This window comes from Cygnus olor, chromosome 19, assembly GCF_009769625.2.
Source record: "Cygnus olor isolate bCygOlo1 chromosome 19, bCygOlo1.pri.v2, whole genome shotgun sequence".
Classification (NCBI taxonomy): domain Eukaryota; kingdom Metazoa; phylum Chordata; class Aves; order Anseriformes; family Anatidae; genus Cygnus; species Cygnus olor.
The window spans coordinates 4,077,513-4,084,329 of NC_049187.1; the positions used below are offsets into that span (position 1 = coordinate 4,077,513).

At 49.8% G+C, this 6,817-nt stretch overlaps 1 long non-coding RNA gene across 1 annotated transcript; it reads right to left on the bottom strand.

Annotated features, from left to right (window-relative positions):
• Positions 1–2,869: 2,869 nt before the first annotated feature.
• On the bottom strand, positions 2,870–5,499 carry LOC121057627. The gene is made up of 3 exons (XR_005813863.1): positions 5,440–5,499; positions 5,223–5,339; positions 2,870–3,269 (listed from the first exon to the last, which is right to left on the bottom strand). It is a non-coding gene; the product is annotated as an uncharacterized LOC121057627 (long non-coding RNA).
• Between the last annotated feature and the right edge of the window lie 1,318 nt (positions 5,500–6,817).

The window sequence follows — 6,817 nt, forward strand, 5'->3', positions numbered from 1 at the left end:
AGGTCAAAAAACACGCAGGCCAAAAAGCATCAAAGGTATTGATTAAAGTTTCAACAATAACCTTAACTCTGCCCCTGTACCCAAAACAGCATAATTTCTGCAGACAAAATATGTTCTCTAAAGAGTAAATAATCAGCACAAAAAAAAATCTAGACTTTTGAGCAAATATCGGAGCATGACTGTAAAATGGTTTGTTTAAAGGACTAGAGTCTATATGCCACGTCTGAAATTGGAATCAGTATTTGAGGCAGTTCCTTTCCTAGGAGACTGTTGATTATATTCAGCTGTAACATTAGTTCCCAACGACAGTATCATTTAATTGACACTGACATTGTCTTTGCGCTGCTGTCATTTCGTTTAAAGGAATGGAAATTAAACATTTTGCAGGGTCAAGGTCCTCTATGTCAGGTTCTCAGAATTAAAAATAAATAAATAAATACTTTTAATGTGAAAATATTTCTCAGTTTGATGTTACTTTCAATTATTCTTAATTTTAGATTATTAAAAAAGAGAAAATTTCAGTTGACATCAGACTAACAGAAAGCTAATTATTTTAAGTTTGTTTTTATATCTCCTTATTAGAAAACTTGGTTTCACACAATACAGAAACTGAGTTTGAGCCAATTTTAGCTGTTCCATGTGTATTTCTGCAACTTGCAAAGCAAAAAGGAATTTTTCAGGGGTCAGTAGCTGTACTCATAGGATAGTAAGGCTATAAATCATAAGCATTGCTCAACAGGTAAAATATCACAACATATTAGACAGTGGTTAATGTTCCAGTTATAAATAATAGTGAATTATCAAACTGAAAAAAGAAGAAGTAATAAGGTTATCTGGTGCCATACAAAGAAGTTCAAAGTTCAGCAGCATCAGGAGATGAATGTATTACTGCTTACCAGACTAGACCTTTTTCCTAGCAGCTCAAGTGGAGACAGAACAAATAAAGTCTCGCTTGGAGTTTTCAAAGAGAAGGCAATGGGAGCCATTACATTTTTTTTCTAATTAACTTCCCTTACCTGTTTGTCATTGCTAATAATGTTGAGGTGATGCACAGGTAGGTAGAAAATAGGGAGAATTCCTTTAGGGGAGTTTTGCCAGGGAGTTTCTCTTTTAAATGTAAATATATATATATATATATATAATACTATATATACATACATACATATATATATATATGTAATTGGAAAAATACCTGCCAGAACAGTTTCTAGAAAAAGATCTTGGGAAACTACATACTCAAAGAATTAGAATAATTTCCCCATTATTTGCTTGAATTGCTCTTCCAGTGACATTTAAATGCAGTTAAACCATAATCTCTCTCTGAGGCTTGCAGCTCCCCATTTTGCTATTGAATGAGAGTGAAAGCATGATAGAGGCACTGGGGAAACTGAGGCACGGAGCAGTTTATTCCCAGCTCATGGCTGCAGGAGGCAGCAGTGGCGCTCCAGGGCCAGGTCACTCGTGGCACCAGTGCTGCTGTTTGCCAGAGCCCTCCTTTTACCCCCCGTGGTCTGGAGAGAGACCGGGGGTCTCCAAGCCCTGCCAGTGCTGGTTGTGGAGATGCTGGGATGCAAATTCTGCCTCTGCCTCGCCTGCCTTTGTTACCTCAAATCCAGAGACATTGACAGCAGGACAGACTCCTACTGGGACAGTGCTATAGCTTGACCCTGCAGATGGTGAGGAACTCACAAAGTCTCCACATTGTAAAGCTCTGCTGCAGGGTGAAGAATTTTAATAAGGGGAGGAAAAAAAAATAGAGTGAGAGACAGAGAGAAAAGGGATACATTGCAAAGAACCTGACCTTATTTCCTCAGTGTGTGACTAAATCACACAGCTAAAAATAGGTAAGTGATTTGCTTTGATGCTGTAGGATTTTGCTGATACCACTTTTGTTACACATATAAATATAGAGTTTTAATATAATATTTCCCTTACTGCAGTGTCTTCTATTAAGGCTGTGCTGGAGTCTCGAGAGTTGCTGTCTGTCTGCAGCTTTAGGCTGTGAGCTGCAAGCGGAGGCTTCCTGGCTCTGCAGCTAATACGCTGCTGGCCTTTGGGAAAACGCATAAGAGATTTCCTCCAGCAGGGATGCTTTGTGCTGGGCACTGTCCCTCCCTGGTTCTCCAGACAGTCACCCCCAACACCGGCGGGGACTTCCCAGTGTTTGTTATGAGGCTGATTTGGAAAGTTTTGGCCCATCTGCCCCATCTTTGTAATGGAGCAGATAAAACCTGTGTTTTTGGAGGGTGCCAAGTGAAGTGTGCGCATGGTGCATGGGGACAGCCATGTGGTGCCACGGGGACAGGCAAGGTGAAGCCCCACGGGTCACTAAGAGGAGCCCAGCCCCCAGTGGTGCACCCCAGGGTCCATACTGGGGCCACCATCGCTTTGGTGACCATTAACGACCAGGAGGATGGCACTGAGGGTGCACAGCAAGGCTGTGGGTGGCACAAACCTGTAAGGAGCTGTTGGCAGACTGGTGGTCGTGGCACTATCGAGAGGGACCTCTCCAGGCTGGAGGGATGGGCACAAACCTTACTGAGTTAAACCTGGGGAACTGCAAATTCCTTCATCCAGTAAGGTCATCAGGGAGCAGCACACGCTGAGGCTGAGCACCCAGAGAGCAGCTTCGCAGAGAACAACCTGGGGGTCCTGATGGGCACGGGGCTGACCACGAGGCTCCCCCTGTACCTGAGGTTTTTTTCCTTTTCTGACTGAGCCAGGAGCGTCGGCTCTGCCAGCTGTCTGAGGCTCGAAGTGTACAAATGGAGAGAGCTGTTTAATACTAAACAATTATTCTGTTGCATAAAACTCTCATATTTGTTTACCGAGGAGCCTATGCTGAATGCAAACCTCCAGTCAGAACTGTCATGGAGCAGGAGAAAAGAGATGGGATTTATTTAAATCCAGAGTAGAGTGTCTCACCAGCGCCCATTTTTCTTTTTTATTTCCCTCCGTGCTTTCCCTTTCCCTCCTTCCCCTCCACTTCCCCTTTTCTTTGGCAAATTCCCTGCTTGCACACAGCAGTGCCAGGCTCTCCAGCCCCTGCATGCACTCCAAGAGCTGTCTGCAGCTGGGGAAACTGAGGAAATGGCCACGCTCAGAGGGTGTGGATTCTCAGGCTCTGGTTTCTCGGGCTCCAGGGGTCTCCCTGCTCCTTCTGGGTACATGGCAAAGCCCACGAGGATGCTGCTGTTGCTGCCCCACGTCTCCTATCGACTCCTCTCCTTAGGGAATGGGCTCCCGAGAGCGGTGCTCTGTGCAGAGAGCTGCGTAAATAGGTCTCCAGCTGGGGGATGCTGGCAGGGCAGGGCCTGCCAGGCTGCCAGCAGAACCCCACTCCAGGCCATGCTTTGTCGAAACGATTCCTTGCGACGGACCAAGCATATCTCCAAGTCACGGGATTTACACCAGAGGTCTGAACAGCCTGGTACCGCTGCCACCAGGCAGCATCCGTCTGAGAGCCCCTTTGCTCCGCTGGGGATGCTCGGAGCAGAGCTCAGCCCAAGCATGGCTCTGCCTGTGCAGCAGGCAGCCTGCGCGGCTCCGGGGGACTCTTAGCAGCCATAAAACCCACAATTAACCCCCCCCACTCCTACTTCAGACCGTCTCACCAGGCTCCCCAGCTAGGCAAACATTGCAGCTGCGAAGAGATGAGCGCGCTGCTTTCAGCCTGCAGCTGCAAGCCGGCTACCCGGGGACAAGCAGTGCCTAAAGATCAGGAAAAGCAGTGCCTGAAGGCCAGGAAAAGCAGTTCCTAAAGACCATGCACCCTCGGCCAAGCTGCCTGCAGCGCCCCACGCCCACTGCCAGCCCCATCACGCCCGTTCTGGGGGCACGGAGCTGAGCGGGTACAAAAGCAGGGAATTAATTTTCATAAGAGCCTTTTGGTCAAGCAGCTCAAAGCATTTTACAGACTTTAATTGAATCTCGGAGTTAACGAAGCCTCACTAACAGGCCTGCCGGATAAAGGAGTGGTTATTGTCCTCCGTTTTACTGTTATATCAAAAAGAAATATTCCCGAAACATTCTGGGAATGTTTTGCATCCTTTCCTCCTGGTTCCCCAAAAGAAAGTGCAAGTGAACTATGGGATTTAAATTCACATTTTGCTTCTGGAGAAAATTTTCATGCAAAGTAAACAAAGTAAGAGTTTTGCAATGCCCTCGAAAGCAGTAGTGCCCCAAGAAGAGCAGTCCTCTGTATTCAGAGGTTCCTGATCAGCCTCTCAGTGCTGCCAGGTCAGTGCTGCATCGAATTAAGAACTAAAGGGCTCCCAAAAGCTGTGCCAGGACCTCACGAGCCCCCTCTCCCCCAAACCGCCCGTATCTCCTGAGCCTGCGGTGCTCTTCTCCAGCATGGCCAGGGGCCCTGTGCCTATGGCCACACATCATGAGCCCTGGCCAAATGCAAACTTTTTTTTTTTTTTTTTTTTCCTGCTTCCTGCCAGCTCTCGCCTGATCGAGCAGCAAGGCTTCCCCAAGCAGCAGTGCCGCTCAGACAGGCTGACCTCAACCCGCTTCAACCAGCGCCTTTCAAAGGGACCCTTGTTCTTTGCACTTAAAGCTCCAAAAGCTCATTTAAAACTCGCCCTCTCTGTATTTTTAACTCTGGCTGCTGCTGACCCCATGCACCACGCTGCCCGAGCCTTGCCTGCTCCTGCAGCCATCCCGGCCTCAGTCCCTGGGGCATTGCTCAAAGCCAGCTTTGCTTTGTGCTCCTTTGCTCAGGCTGCCCAGATTTTTTGGGGTGGGAGCCTGTGATAGCTTATACTGAGTCACTAAATTGGATGAGGTGGGTAAGGCACATATCCTGCTTCTCCATTTTTCTTTGTCAGTGCTGAGGACTGGCACTCGCCAGGCCCCTGGTGACTCTTTTTTCAACATAGGCACGAGCAGAGGACGGCAGTGGGATGCTGGTGGGACAGGGTAGTGCAAGGCAAGGGCTTTGCAATGAAGTTCAGAGATGTGTGCCAGCCATCCAGGCTTAGAAAATATGCAGGAGTCACAGGAAAGGCCCTTGCCACACAGAAGTCCTTCTCTTCCCACGAGGACTGAAACACCTGCACGGTCACCTCTCCCCTGGTTCAGCCCATGGGGCTCCCCCTACCCAGCACCAACGCTGGGAGCAGCAAAGGGATAATCCTGCACACAGGAGCGAGCATCAGCCCTGTGCAGGGACAGCGAGGCTGGCCGGGCGTCATGCACAGTGAGTTTTCCCATACCTCACTTGAAACTCAGCTTTGCATTTCAGGACAGGTTGTGTTAGGATCAATTCTCCCATCTCCATCTGCTCTTGTTGCCGTGAATTTCCTCAGAATCCTTAAGGCAATCCTTCTGATCTGTGAAAAAAAATAATATAAATATATATAAATATAAATATATACATATATATATATATATATATATAAAAAGGCCAGGTTGGATGGGGCTTTGAGCAACCTGGTCTAGTGGGAGGTGTCCCTGTCCATGGCAGGGGGTTTGAACGGGATGATCTTCAAGGTCCCTTCCAAACCAAACCAGTCTATGATTCTATAATATTAATATAAACAGTAATATATATATAGTAATATATATAGTAGTTGTTATTATATATAGCTTTATACGTGTATATATATACATTCATATATATTTATCCATATATATGCCATATATATATATATATCCCTTGTCCCAGAGGAAATGCATGAGTATAGATAGATAGATAGATAGATCTACACCTATGTCTAAGCCTATATATAAACATAGGTATCTATATAGATATATATAGTAATATGACATATATCTGTATCTGTATTGCCTATATATATATACCCCCCCAGCACTGCAGCCCCCAGTCCCACAGCCCTGCAGCCTGCAACCCACACCCCACAACACCCCAGCCCCTTAGCCTCACAGCCCCCCGCCCCGCAGGCCCCAGGCCTAGCCCCCAGCCCCACAGCACCGCAGCCCCACAGCCTGCAAACCCCCAGGCCCCAGCCCCGCAGCCCCCAGCCCCTCAACTCTGCAGTCCCACAGCTCCACAGCCTCCCAGCCCCCAGCCCCACAACCCTGCATCCCTCCAAACCCCTAGCCCCCCAACCCTGCAACCCCCCAGCCCCGCAGCCTGCAGCACCTCAGCCCCCAGCCCCACAACCTCCCAGCCCCAAAGCCCCCAGCACCCCAACCCTGCAGCCCTCCAACCCCCCAGCCCCCAGCCCAGCAGCCCCCAGCCCCCCAGCCCCGCACCCTGCAGCTCCCAGCCCCACAACCCCCCCAGTCCCCAACCCCCCAGCCCCCAGCCCCCCAACCCTGAAGCCCCCCAGCCCCACAGACCCCCGACGCCACACCCCCACATCCCTCCAGCCCCCAGCCCCACACCCCCACACCTCCCATCCCGTAGCCCCCGTCCCCACAACCCCCCCATCCCGCAGTTGCGGGGCCGCGGTGCGGAGCGGTGCGGAGCGGGGCAGCCCCGCACGCAGCAGGTGGCGCCGCAGCTCCACCGCGGGGCTCTGCCAGCGCCCCCGGGTCCGGGCTGAAACACCGGGGAGCGGGGCCGCTAAACCGTGCTCTGCTCTAGAAAAGCACCGCTGGCAGCCTGAGGGAGCAGCTGAGAGAGCTTCTGAAACCCTAAAACAGAGGCACGTTAGGGTCCCAGGCTGTAGCCCCCCCTCAACACCGGCCCCGTTTTTGTCCCACTTGTGCGGAATTTGTGCACGGAGAGGGTCTGGGGCATCTCCGCCATGCATTTCATCCCGCTGTTTTATTTATTATTCTTAATTTCGTGGTGCTTTTTAACCACTGCTCAGTTTTCCACTTCAGAAGGGCTGCGGGGTCT